The sequence below is a fragment of the Panthera leo genome, chromosome A1, assembly GCF_018350215.1.
Source record: "Panthera leo isolate Ple1 chromosome A1, P.leo_Ple1_pat1.1, whole genome shotgun sequence".
Taxonomy (NCBI): Eukaryota; Metazoa; Chordata; class Mammalia; order Carnivora; family Felidae; genus Panthera; species Panthera leo.
The window spans coordinates 142,594,805-142,607,413 of NC_056679.1; the positions used below are offsets into that span (position 1 = coordinate 142,594,805).

At 47.4% G+C, this 12,609-nt stretch overlaps 1 protein-coding gene across 3 annotated transcripts in view; it reads right to left on the reverse strand.

The window, feature by feature from the left end:
• ARSB (arylsulfatase B) overlaps positions 1 to 12,609 on the reverse strand; it is a 167,534-nt gene that overhangs the window by 22,210 nt on the left and 132,715 nt on the right. The window lies entirely within an intron of this gene.

Consider the following 12,609-nt stretch of genomic DNA (forward strand, 5'->3'; position numbering starts at 1 on the left):
GGTTTTTTGCTCTGATGCTCTCTCCTGGCTCTAGTATGGTTTGTCACATGAAGAATCTTGATAACATGGAAATTTTTTAAAAGATACCAAGGGTATCACCCCTCCCTCTTGCAACCTCTTTTTGTGTGTGGGGAGGGGACGGGAGGGGACGGGAGGGGGAAGGAGCACTGTAAATTGGAAAGCGGGAGTATTTGTAACTAAACACTCCATGACAAACCCAGAGCTGGGCAGAAGAAGCAAAACAGGAAGCTGGTCACAGAGGGCTAGACAGTCACTGGCAATCTCTACTCCCCACCCAGCACTTTGCCCAAAGGTCTGTCTTCGGGGCTCGAATTCTCAGCCAAACTATTCCTCCTGAACTGACTAAAGCTTTGCATTTACGAAGGTATCACGTATTAAAACAACAAGAATGTTTTGAACATCTGCTGTGTTGAAGGAGCTGTGCAAGGTGTCACAGAAATGATAGAAAAGCATTCATTAATTAGGGTTTTTTCTGAGGATGTGCCAGGCACAATCTTAGATATTGAATATCTTAAGAAGTTTATAAATTAATTGGAAGGATAGATGTCAGTAAAAGGCAATCAATGACAAATGCCAAAGGACTGGTATATAATTTACATAATTTAAGCATTAACTGAGCACCTAGTATTTGCAAGCCATTGTGCAAAGGGCTTTGCAGAGCGTTACAGAATGCCAGAGACAGAAAGCTTTTTTATGGCTGGTGGAGAAAGGGAAAGCTTCCTGGGAAAGGGTAGACTTGGGAACGAGGACTGGCACTGAAGGACTGGTAGGATTTGGGGAGGTGGACAGAGAGGAAGAGGTGGTCCCAGGCAGAGGGGAAGAACTTGGGGCAGGAGGCCCCCAAATCCGTGCCGTGTCTGGAGCACAGTCACAGATCCTGGCTGACTGGAGGGGGACACATTAAGAATAGTTCGGGAAGGCTGGGTTGAGCCGGTTTCCCCAAAGTACAGAAGTTCAAACTTTCTTCAGCAGATAATTGGCAACCAGTCATATCTTTTTGAGCAGAAACAAAAAGGCACATTTTCGAAAGCTTCATCGCCATGCTCACTGTGATGTGATTATTACGTTTCTCAGATGATTCGATACTGGGAAAACATCCCAGCTAGGAATAACTGTCGCTGGGAGAGGACAGGCCACACTGGAAAATCAGCACGCTGTATCGGGACAGCAGGAAACCAATCAGAGAGCTTCCCTGGGCAGGCACGGAAACTGCCCAGGCCTGGGAGGTAGACGGCAAGCCTGGGCGGCCAACAGAGCAGGAATGTTAGGTCTGGAATGGCGCCGCCAAAACAAGAAACTGAGGGCGATGCTTCTGGAGGGGGGTGGTGGTGAATTCGGTTCAGACACGCCGTGTGACATGCGCGACCCAACATGTAGGTTGAGAAGTGGCACTGGATTTGCCATGGGTGTGTTCTCACCTTGCTCTTCGCAGCGCGGCTGGAATGAACCCTAACTTCTGGAGCTCGGCCTCCAGGGCCTGCCTCACCTGCTGCATCCCCTCCTGCGCATCACAGTCCCACCTTGCAGGCACCTTGTGCCAAAGGAACCTGAACAACGTGACAGCGGACTCCCAGACGGGCCTGCGCCCTGAGAGGTCTCCTGGGCACAGCCTGCCATGCAAACAAGCATGCCGGACTTGGCAGCTCACTAAAAATGGCAGGGCCGTGAGGTGGAAGAAGCTGTGGTTCCCCCAAACACTGCTTGGACAAGAGCTGTCTGTGGCTCTACGTGAATGAGAAACGCCCATGTGATTTGGTTCGGCACACGGTTTCGGTTTGCTCCAGCAGTTGGCATCATCTTAACGAATCCATCCCTCCTCCACCCTCCCTCCCTATGTTCCGGACATGCCGTTCTTTGGACACACTGAGCTCCGTTGGTCTGTATGGTCCTTCCCTGCAAAGACGTCTTTGCATTTGCTCCTCCCTCTACGGGGGGCGCTTTCTACGGCTTGTTGGCCTGGCTAACTTCTTCTTCGAGTTTCAGATCAAATACTACTTCCTTAGAGCAGCCTTTTATCCTCTCCCAAAAGAAATTAGGTCAACCCCTGTTAATCCTTCATAACCCATATTACCATTTTCTTTCTTTCTTTACTATGTCTCTCTAGAGAAGTATAAGATGCCGAAAAGGCAGGGATCACAGCTGTTTGGTTCGCCGCTGTATGGCATGCCCAGCACCTTGCACTGTGCAGGTCTCTGATAAATGGGGCTGCCTGAGTGAATGCCTGGAGCTCCAAGGTTCTGATTAGACCTGAGCGTGGTCTGAACAGGGGCAGACAGAGGCCTAGACTCAACTGTGGGAGTTGGGTACAGCACCGACATCTCACCAGACAGGGTCACTGCAGAAGAACATGGTTTGGGGAAATGACACAAGAATAACTAAGGAGACAGTTGTGGTAGGATGAAGAATATTGGAGCTTGTGGGGAGGCCTCGGACAGCATGTCACCCAAGCTCCCGTTCATGTAGATGAGGAAACAGAACTCAAGTTCCCTGACCCAGCTAGTTGGTGTCCGAGGTATCCAGTGTCCTATCAGGCCATGCTAAAGAAGTCTGGACTCTTCTGACTGCATTGACAGCTGTGAGGGAATATCATTCTAAGCTATAGTTAATTTAGGATAAACCTGTGGTCCTACTGCTGGATCCAAGAGGCGTCTCATGATGGATTTAAATGAACCTGTGTGTCCTTAGATGTTAACTCCAGGGTGTTTTCTCCTGAGTGGTCAAAGAGGAGGGGTGGGGGGAGCTGTTTGCAAGCAGGAGGATGGGACATCCAGGTCCTATTTAGCTGTGTTTGTTCTTCTAAAACACTTATCTGGATGACACCAAGAGCCTTCCTCTGTTAAGGAGCAGGAGTCCGGGGACCTGGAAAGAAGTATTTTCCCTTCCCCTGTGTGACGTGACTCCTCTACTCTCACAGAGAGCATTTGTACTCACACATCGGAGCTGGAGGCCCAGTTCCAAAACTGACAATTTACCACAATATATTTCCCTCTGCACTGGGGACACTTCTTGTATTAATATGATTAAATTAGCCTGTCAGTCCTCTGGTATCCTTTGAACACTTGAGAGAAAGCCAACAGCTTACTGGGGCTTTTTCCAAAAGACATATTTGCTACTAAAAAGTGATTTCCACACACATCCTTGCCTCCCTTGATCAGGAGATAATTACTAGGCTGTTAAAGCTGTTGGAGCTGGGGGCTGGCATAGCAAAGTATGTGCTGCTGTAAGAGTGCCAGAAGGAGCCCAGAAAGCCGCTGGATTCGCATTCCCCCCGACCCCCTCCACTCTTGCAAGCTTCCCAGAGGTCAGAGCATCCAAGTTCCCACAGACACAGTGCCGGTCTCCTTGGCTGGAGGGCCTGGGTCAGACATCTGCTCCCCTGCTGATGGCCGCTTTCCTACTTCATCCAGCCCAAATCCCTTCCAGAGGTTCAAATGATGTGAGTTCTATGGAGACTGGAATTCTTCCGCCATGGAATAGAGGAATTTATTCATTATTTCAACAAATATGTGTCTGCTCTGTACCTGGTGCCATACCAGGAACTGATTTCATTCCATTCAATGACTGCTCACTGAGTACCTACTAAGTACCGGAAACTGCTGCGGGGCCACTCCGTGCAGGAAAGGAGCACTGGGTCTAGTACGGGCCTCTTCATTGATTCAGTGCCCTGACTCTCCCACCTGAGGGCAATGGGCAGAACCAGAAAGGGTGCCTGGCACTCCTGGTGAGTCAAGAGTATAAGCAGAGTGCCTGAAAGACTCTAAGACTCGTTAGCCATTAACGTTTGGTGAATAAAAAAGAAATGCCCTTTTTTTTTTAAGTTTGTTTATTTTGAGAGAGAGTGACAGAGAGAGAGAGAGAGAGAGAGAATTCAAGTGGGGGAGAGGCAGAGAGAGAGAGAGGAAGAGAGACACAATCCCAAGCAGGCTCCAGACTGTTAGCACAGAGCCTGACATGGGGCTCGAACCCACGAACTGTGAGATCATGACCTGAGCTGAAGTCAGACGCTGAACCGACTAAGCTACCAAGGTGCCCCGAGAAACACCCTTTAGTCTCACGAAGCTCACCCAAGATATAAGAAGAGTTAGAATCTTGCAAAAAGAAACAGAAATACCAGGGGAGAGATTATCTCTCAGGATTAGTAAATGCTCAAGTAGATGTGACCAAAATGTGGAATGAAAAGCAAAAGAGTGTTTCACTCCAACTCTGGGAGAATTTTTTAAATCAAAGCTAGTTCATTCCTCCTTTCTTCCCTTGCCAGCCCCTCCATGCCCACCTACCGTTGAGGGTAGAGGACTTGGTCATTGCAGTCACACAGTTTCTTGTGAGGAAGAAAGCAGAGGGTACATTCGAGGACAGGGAGGTTGGCAAGTGCCTAACTCTCACGTGGCTCACAAGAGATGGAAACCACGGAGCCACCCTAACTGCTGAGAGGAAAGGGTGAGAGCATGGAGGGTCAGGGAAATCTCTTGACATGGCAGGTAATTAATACACTAAAACCAACAACCAAAGCAGAAATGGAAGCTGTAATTACCCAAATGCTTTTAAAGAGTGGATCCTAGAGAAGAGGCAAAGATGGGTGGTTTCTGCTTGCACCCATGCTGATGGCTGGGTGAGGACAGGTCCCTCAGATGGCAGATTCGGTGGGGTGACTAGAGCTGCCTGTCCGCACCTCCCCAACTCCCGGGTCCATCCCCAGTCTCTCTCTGAGATGGGAAGACCCGCCAAGTGTCCCACGTGTCCTCAGAGCTCTAGGTCAAATCTCCCATAAAATCAAGGCCCCTTGAGGGTGGAGACTGTATCTTCAAGTTCCTTTTAAATTACTTAGTACTTAGAGCCCCACACATATTGGTTGAGTGACTTGATTTTTCTCTGCAACATTCCTGCACCTGCCGACCAGAGACCACTGGAAAACGATACGCAGACAAACCAAGTAGGAAAGAGAGAGAATGACAGTGTGTGCAGGTAAATATATAGGGTCAACATGCCTGTGTCTTCTCATTAGGAAAGCGGCCAGGTGAGCTGGAAAGTCCATTTGAAGCACATTATAAAGTTTTGGCTATCACCGGCGGTACCGCCAGGCTCTGGGGGCTCGGGTCCGCGTTCACCCCTACACATGAAGCCTCTGGGACCTCTAGGCAGCGCCCACAAGGAGCCCTTCAAGAGAACACCTCTTTGCTGCTGGGCAAAGGGCAGCTCTGGATAGGTGTGAAGAGCCTGGACTCTGGAATCCCAGCTCGCCACTTCCAAGCTGTGTAGCCTTGGGCAAATGACTTTTCTAAAGCTCACTTTACTTCTCTGTAAAATAGGAATAATGCTGCCACCAACCTTCTTGGGGTTTCTGCGAGGACTAAACGGCCCAATGCAAAGTGCCACGCCAGAGCCTGGCACAAAATAGAGGGAAAATATGGTAGCCATTACGGTTACCATTATTATTTTTATCGTAAAATCTACTCTGAAGTTATCCTCCTCGCTACGACCCTACTGTGTAACTTAGGGACTTAGAAGAGACGACAACAAAAAAGCTAACCGGTGCTCGGAGGGAGCAGAAAGCAGTAACAGAGTCACAGTGCCTCCGACATACACAGCAATTCTGCATCCAAAGGATGTCAGGAGGCTGTTAATAGGCGAGACGTTTACAGATCAACTTCTGCATACAACAAACTGAATCAGGCACCACCAGGGAAATAATAATATCTTACTAACAGCTAACATCTGTTGAGATGCCCGTCCCCCCTTCAGAAGCTTACAGGAAACAAAGCGTGGTTTCCGGGTTGGCCCCCCTCCTCTGCATTCATTATACTATTGACGCCTCCAACATCTTCTATGCATGTAACTGGATTTTTCAAAATTTGTCTGTAGGTGCTTGTGGCCACATCACAGAAAGCTGCCAGGCAGCCACTCCTCCTCATGCTGTTCTCTGCAGATGGCTGCCAGCATAGCCCTCTACCTTTATGCCATTGCATTCCAGCCTCTTAGATTTGCCTCATTATTCTTGACTGTCAGCTTCTCCTGGATCCTGACTTAATCATGTGCCGTATTCACTAACGCCCAGAGCTCTTGTGGCATCTGGAATGTGATAAGTATGGCTTCGGTAGCTTCCTCCAAGTCAGACCACTAGAAAATGGGCCATGGATCGGAAGCTAGACAAGATGTTAACTCAAAGGGGTAGGCATCCCTGACAACTCTTAAGGCTTAAATCGTTCCATGTAAGACTTCACCAGCTGGCCCACTCTTGCCATGCTTGCTCCCCCGCTCCCTGTCACTACCAATCAGCTATTCTTCCTCGAGTCTCTTGTAACTGTCCACAGGCAGAAAGCAGGGCCATGAAGACGGGCAGTGGTTGAGGACAATAAAGTGAGCACAGAGCATTCCTGGTGGGGTGTGGTGGGGGGTGGGGGTGCGGTGGGGAACAAGAGGGTGGTGGAAATGAGGCCAGAGAAAATCTACTCTGGAAAGCATTAAGCTAATGGACTTCAGAGCATCTAATCTGTGGGGGGAGATAAAATAGAAATATTGGAGAGATTAAATAATTCAGTGCTGAGCATGCTGTCCACACTGTGTTCCTAAGCAGCTGGTGGTACCTAGATTCTTTCAGATAACACATCTTCATCAGTTGGCTTCCAAGTAGAGTCAGCCCCATGAAAGTGTCCTTCCATAAAACTAACCCATGCCAGCTCCCTGGGGTCCAGACTCAGTGAAAATGGTACGTTTCTCTTCTATAACTTATCATCAAGGAGGCAGTGACTTCTCATTGGGGATAAGCAAGTGTTTCAAACCAGAAGAAGCCTAAGCCCAGAGTTTGTGAAGTGTAGACCATTCTAGGACTTTCAGCTGACCCCCACCCTTCTGGTTCTAGAAGGAGGAGGAGTCCTTTAAATATATTTGAGGAACGTGAAAGTGCTAAAGGGGTGAGGATGCCAATAATTTGGACCCTCTTCCCGAAGGTCAAGGTGACCTCGAGTGAGGCAAAGAGACATAATAAAGTGAATCGAAGAACTGAAGGGATGAGAACAAAATAACTTTCTTTCCCACATACTTAAAAAAAACACAACAACAACAAACCTTAATTATTATTCAGCCCTAAAAAAGAATGAAATCTTGCCATTTACAATGACATAAGTGTAGCTGGAGAATATAATGCTAAGTGAAATAAGTCAGAGAAAGACAAATACCCTATGATTTCACTCATATGTGGACTTTAAGAAACAAAACAAACGAGCAAAGGGGAAAAAAGAGAGAGAGAACAACCAAGAAACAGCCCCTTAATTATAGAAAACACAATGAGGGTTACCAGAGGGGAGGTGGGAGGGAGGATGGGCTAAAGATGTGACGGGGATTATGGAGGGCACTTGTCGTGATGAGCACCAGGTGTTGTACGAATGCGTTGAGTCACTGTATTGCACTCCTGAAACTAGTATTACACTATATGTTAACTAACTGGAATTAAAATTAAAACTTAAAAAAAAAAACACCTTAATTATAAAACATTCCAAACACACACCAAAAAGTAGACTGAATAGCATAATATAATAGCATAATACCAAGGTACCCAACACCAATTCCAACCATTATCCACTTACGGCCAATCTTCTATCTTTCCCTGCCTTTCCCTCCTCCTCACATTGTTTCAAAGCAAATCCCAGCCATCATAACATTTCACCTGTAAATATTTTAGTATATATATCTCTAAAAGATAAGGATTCTTTAAAAAAAACATAATCACAATACTAGTATCACATTAATAATGATTTAATGAGCAAAGATGAGCAATGTTCCCTAGAATATTAACAATAATTCCCTAATGGCTTCACATATCCAGGGCTATGGTCTGAATGTTTATATCCCCTCCAAATTCATATGTCTAAATCCTAACCCCTAAAGAAAGGGGTGGCACACTTAAGTCATGAGAGTGGAGTCCTCATGGATGGGTTAGTGCTTTATAAAAGAGGTTCCAGAGAGATTCCTTCCCCTTCCACCATGTGAGGGCACAGCAAGAAGATAATGGCTATGCATCAGGAAGTGTAGGCTGTAACCATGCTGGTACCTTGAACTTGGACTTCCTGGCCACCAGAACTGTGAGAAATAAATCTCTGTTGTTTATGAGCTACCTAGACTGTGGTATTTTGTTACGGCAGCCTGAAGAGACAAAGATATCCAGTCAGTGTTCCAATGTCTGCTGTCGCATGGTTTTTAAGACACTTTTGTAATGAGGCCTGCATTTGGCTCCGGGGTGGCTGGAAGGACACCCTCCTAGTGCTTGTAGCTGGCTCGGGGCAGCCCAGCATGCTCACAGAGCACATCCTGTACTGGGTGGAGTAAGATTCATTTCATGTTGCGTTTATACCTCCCAGCACAGAGAAGCACTCCTATTAAAGTATTTCCCCGATATCCGGAGCCACAGGCAACTTCAGAAAGCCAAATAGTTTTGAAGGCCACAAGGGACAAATCTCACTTCAGCCTCCAGGACCGCTCAGCACTCAGCATCAGCTGACGCCTCCGCTCTGTTTGCAATGTCACTGGAGGCAACCAGGATAGCCCCTGTGGCCCTCTCTGCTTGGGCCAACGGTGTCCCGGCTGACATTTCCATTGGATGGTGAATAAGGTGGGGCACACAGAAAGTCACCAATAAATGTTAGCAATTCCACGTGCCCTGCTTTTGACCTTCACAACTAGTCAGAGTTAAAATGTTGATGAGCGCTAAAGGCTTCCATCTTAGGCAACGGATTTGCAACACAGACATGTGTAAATTACAAACTATGTTGCAGGCACTAGGCTGGGAGGGATACAAAGCTGAATGGACACATGGCCAGGTGCCTGTCTTTGAGAGGTGTGGAATCTAACAAAAATGTGCATGCATAAGCCTGTCATAATGGGCAAGAGGGGCAAATAAAATGCTGAGTGGGCACCGATGGAGAAGCAATTAGTATTTAATTCTGCCAGGAAAGATGGTGCAGGCACTGGCTGGAATGGCATTACCGGGGAAGGTTATGTTTGAACTGGATCTCAAAGGATAAGCCAGATTTCCCCAGGCAGAGGAAGGCAAGAATGGGCGCTCAAGGCAAGGGGAGCCGCATGAGGAAAAGCACGGAGGCAGGAAAGCCTGTGGCACACAGGGGGACGGGAAGAACACAGCATGGCTGAGCATGAAAGCCAGTACAGGGCAGGGGCAGGAAACGGGATGGGACAATGTGGCTGTGCAGCCCTGGGCAAGGCCCCCACACTGCGGACTTGAGCCTGGCTCTGTTCTGGAGCGGGCACTGGAGGCTCAATGAAGGACGCTAAGCAGGCAAATGAGTCCACTGGGGGAGGATTTCAGGCCCACCTCCAGCCAGAGGGGGAAGCATCTGGTACCAGATTTTTCACATATATCACGGGTGACTCTCTCGTATGTCTAGACTGAGGGCCAGTCCCATGGAGGAGCTGGAAGGAGTAAGGAACAACAGGGAGACAGATAATTCTGGGGCATGTTCAGGGAGAAGGGTAGGGGCTGTCAGGTCTGGCTCAGCTCCCACAATCAGAAGCGCATCTTGCCTTTTGGCTGGAGCTGAGAGATCCATGCTGCAGTCAGGCTAAGGCCAGCCAGAGCCCCAGGAGCAGGCTTGATACCAGGCAGGAGTGACCCTGCAGCTGTTTGGTACAGGCCATCTGGCCACTCACTGACTATGTGCCTTTACCCCTGCGTTCCTGCTCTGATAATTGTGCCCTAGCAACCTGCCATTAGACTTGGGGCCTGCCTTGCTCTCCCCACAGCAGGCCTACAGGCCTGGCCCTAACCTCCATCCCATTGACACATTTCTCAAAGCTGCCTGCCTGCCTAGCCCACTGATTTCGGCTGTCCCCAGGAGCCCCAGTCTCAGAGAAGAATCAGAGGCAGCTGAATGTTGGCAGAAGGTATAGACTGCATTAGAAGGGCCTTTCTTTGGACCCTTCTCATCAAACCTTGATCCGGTGGCCCAGCATGGTGAGCACCCCACCAGACCTTTGATTTGGCAGAGAGTGGCCCATCTGCTGTCCCAGAAGAAAAGGCGCTGCTCCCTAGCTTATCCTTAGCAAACTTAGCTCTTATAATCTCCATTCACGTCTCGAGCGTCCTGTCACCCTCATGCCTCACTGACCCCCTGAGATCTCCCGCCAAGGCAGAACGCTTATTTGTCTTGTCTTCAAGTGCTCAGAGTAGGACTGTCATTTCTCCTTTGGGGACAAGCACAGACAGAGCTTACCATGCAGGGAGTCAGGACAGGAGGGGAAATAGGAATGGAAGCGATTACATTTAAACCCCAAACCGGCATTCTGATCTCATGAACTTCTAGTACCACTGGTGTAAGTACTTCCTGGAGAACTCGGTCGTGCAAACACAGGTTGAAGCAGCATAGTGAAAACTCCGTGCTTTGAACGGAAAAATGAAGCCGGTGCCTGTGAGTTATTTGTTTCTCATTTGCTTTGGAAAGAGACAGTCTAGAGAGTCTGGAAGCCCACATTCCATAGCAGAAAAGCAGACCAGATTTCTGCTGACAGCAGGGTTTTGTCTGTTTTTGCCACGTGAGCTCATTTTCTGAGTGACACTCTACGCTGTTCTAATTCTAGACACCAACAGAACTGCACCTTCAATCACGAAACTGTAATTAGCACACAGCTTTGCGGGTTTATTTAGGACACGTTTTCAGAAAAACACAAGGCCTTCCTGCCGCAGTGAGTGCTACCGGGGACTATATTAGTTAAACCTCTTCAATCAGGACCTGCGCTTGGCCTTCCTGTGCTTCGGGAGTTTCGGGAACTTTCAGTGGCCAACTCCTCTGTTCAGTTGTATCAGAAAATGACTGTGGTTAGACTTCTCCCAAGCTCTCAAACGCCTTGAACCTTTGACATAGTGTTGTTTGCATAAACTTCTTCCCACACAGACAGCTTCACACAGCATAACAACTTAGCAATACAAGAAGAGTGAGGTAAATCTCTGCATAAGATTCAGGTCCTCAAGTGTTGGGTTCAATTACAAACTTGAGGGGTGCTGGGGTGGCTCTGTCGGTTAAGCGTCCGACTTCGGCTCAGGTCATGATCTCATGGTTTGTGGTTTGAGCCCCGCGTTGGGCTCTGTGCTGACAGCTCAGAGCCTGGAGCCTGCTTCGGATTCTGTGTCTCCCTCTGTCTTTCTCTGTCCCTCCCCTGCTTGTGCTCTCTTTCTCTCTCTCTCAAAAATAAATAATCGTTGAAAAAAACAACCTCGAAAAACATGTCTGGAATTGTAGGGTGATAAACCTCCTTGTGGGAGCAGCAGGAGCACAGTAAGGAAGTGCCATCTGACACGTATTACACATTGCCACCTACATTATTTTAGATGGCATCTGTCCAACCAGACTGTACCTTTTTTGAGGTGAGCATCTGTATATTATCCTTGCCTTGTCCACATTTCCTAGCAGAGTGAAACAACAATGCTCAGTAATATTTGCTGATTAAATAATTGAGGACACACATCGATAGCCTGGAACTTTTTTTGGGGTGGGGGCTGTTCTTTTGGTTAGTGGGATTCTGTTCTGGGTAGTGAAAATGCTTCCCTCATTCCCTCCCCGAGAACATCAATTCTATCGAGGACACAATCAAACTAGCAGTATAAACTGGGAGGACCCTGAAATTCATCCTAGGAGGCCACTGAAGAGTTAATTTAGTTCTGATAAGAGAATTATGAGGCAAGCCTATAAGGATTACACACAATAGATTTATAACAAAGGTTTTTTTTTTTTTGTTTTTTTTTTAAGGACAAAAGCAGTGACTGGGGACATTTCAGATGAAGAAATAATCATGTTAACCTCACTGCTTTCTAAATATTTGCATCTGTGAACTGCAGAGGCTCAACATAAAGCAGATTGCCTCTATCCACTGAAAGCCATTCTGGCATGTGAAATTTCTCCTGCATAAAGCAAAACAGATGTGTGAGGTGAGAAAGCAAACTCTCTTCTGGGTGTATCAGCATTTGGAATTCTATCGTTATCTCAAAAACTATATATTGTGTGAAGTGATGAATATGCAATCTTGACCATACAAGATTTGAGTCTCAGAGATTTGAGTCTCTGAAAACTCAATATCAAAAGCAGACGCTGAATATCTGAAAAACACTAATTATTAAAGCAGACAAAAAAAACAAACCCAGTATATTCACATTTCATCCACGGTTTCTTTTTCTCTTTTCTCTTTTAAACTGGAAGGATATCTGCCAACTGAACTAATCCTGCACCAGAGATTACATATCCAGAATTTTTGGCCGAGTGCTGCCTGGAAGATATGAATTCAGAGCCACTTGACTGTTTAAGTGATTGGAAAAAGTGCCACATCCTTGTAAGCAGTAAAGAGTACCCCAGGGTCATAGGCATATGCGCTGCATATTGGAATCCCTAAGCAAATCAATTTGGAAACAGGAAAGTGCTCCAAGACCGTCCCCCCTTCAAGGTGCGGGGTATTTACAGCATTGACAGAGTGGTACGCAAGTGCTTGGCTGTCTGCTAGGTCCTGGGAAGTGCACAAGTGAAGCAAAGATTAGAGAACAGGCACTGAGCTGAGGAGGGAAACACAGTGTCCTGCAGGGCAGGCCTCCCTAAT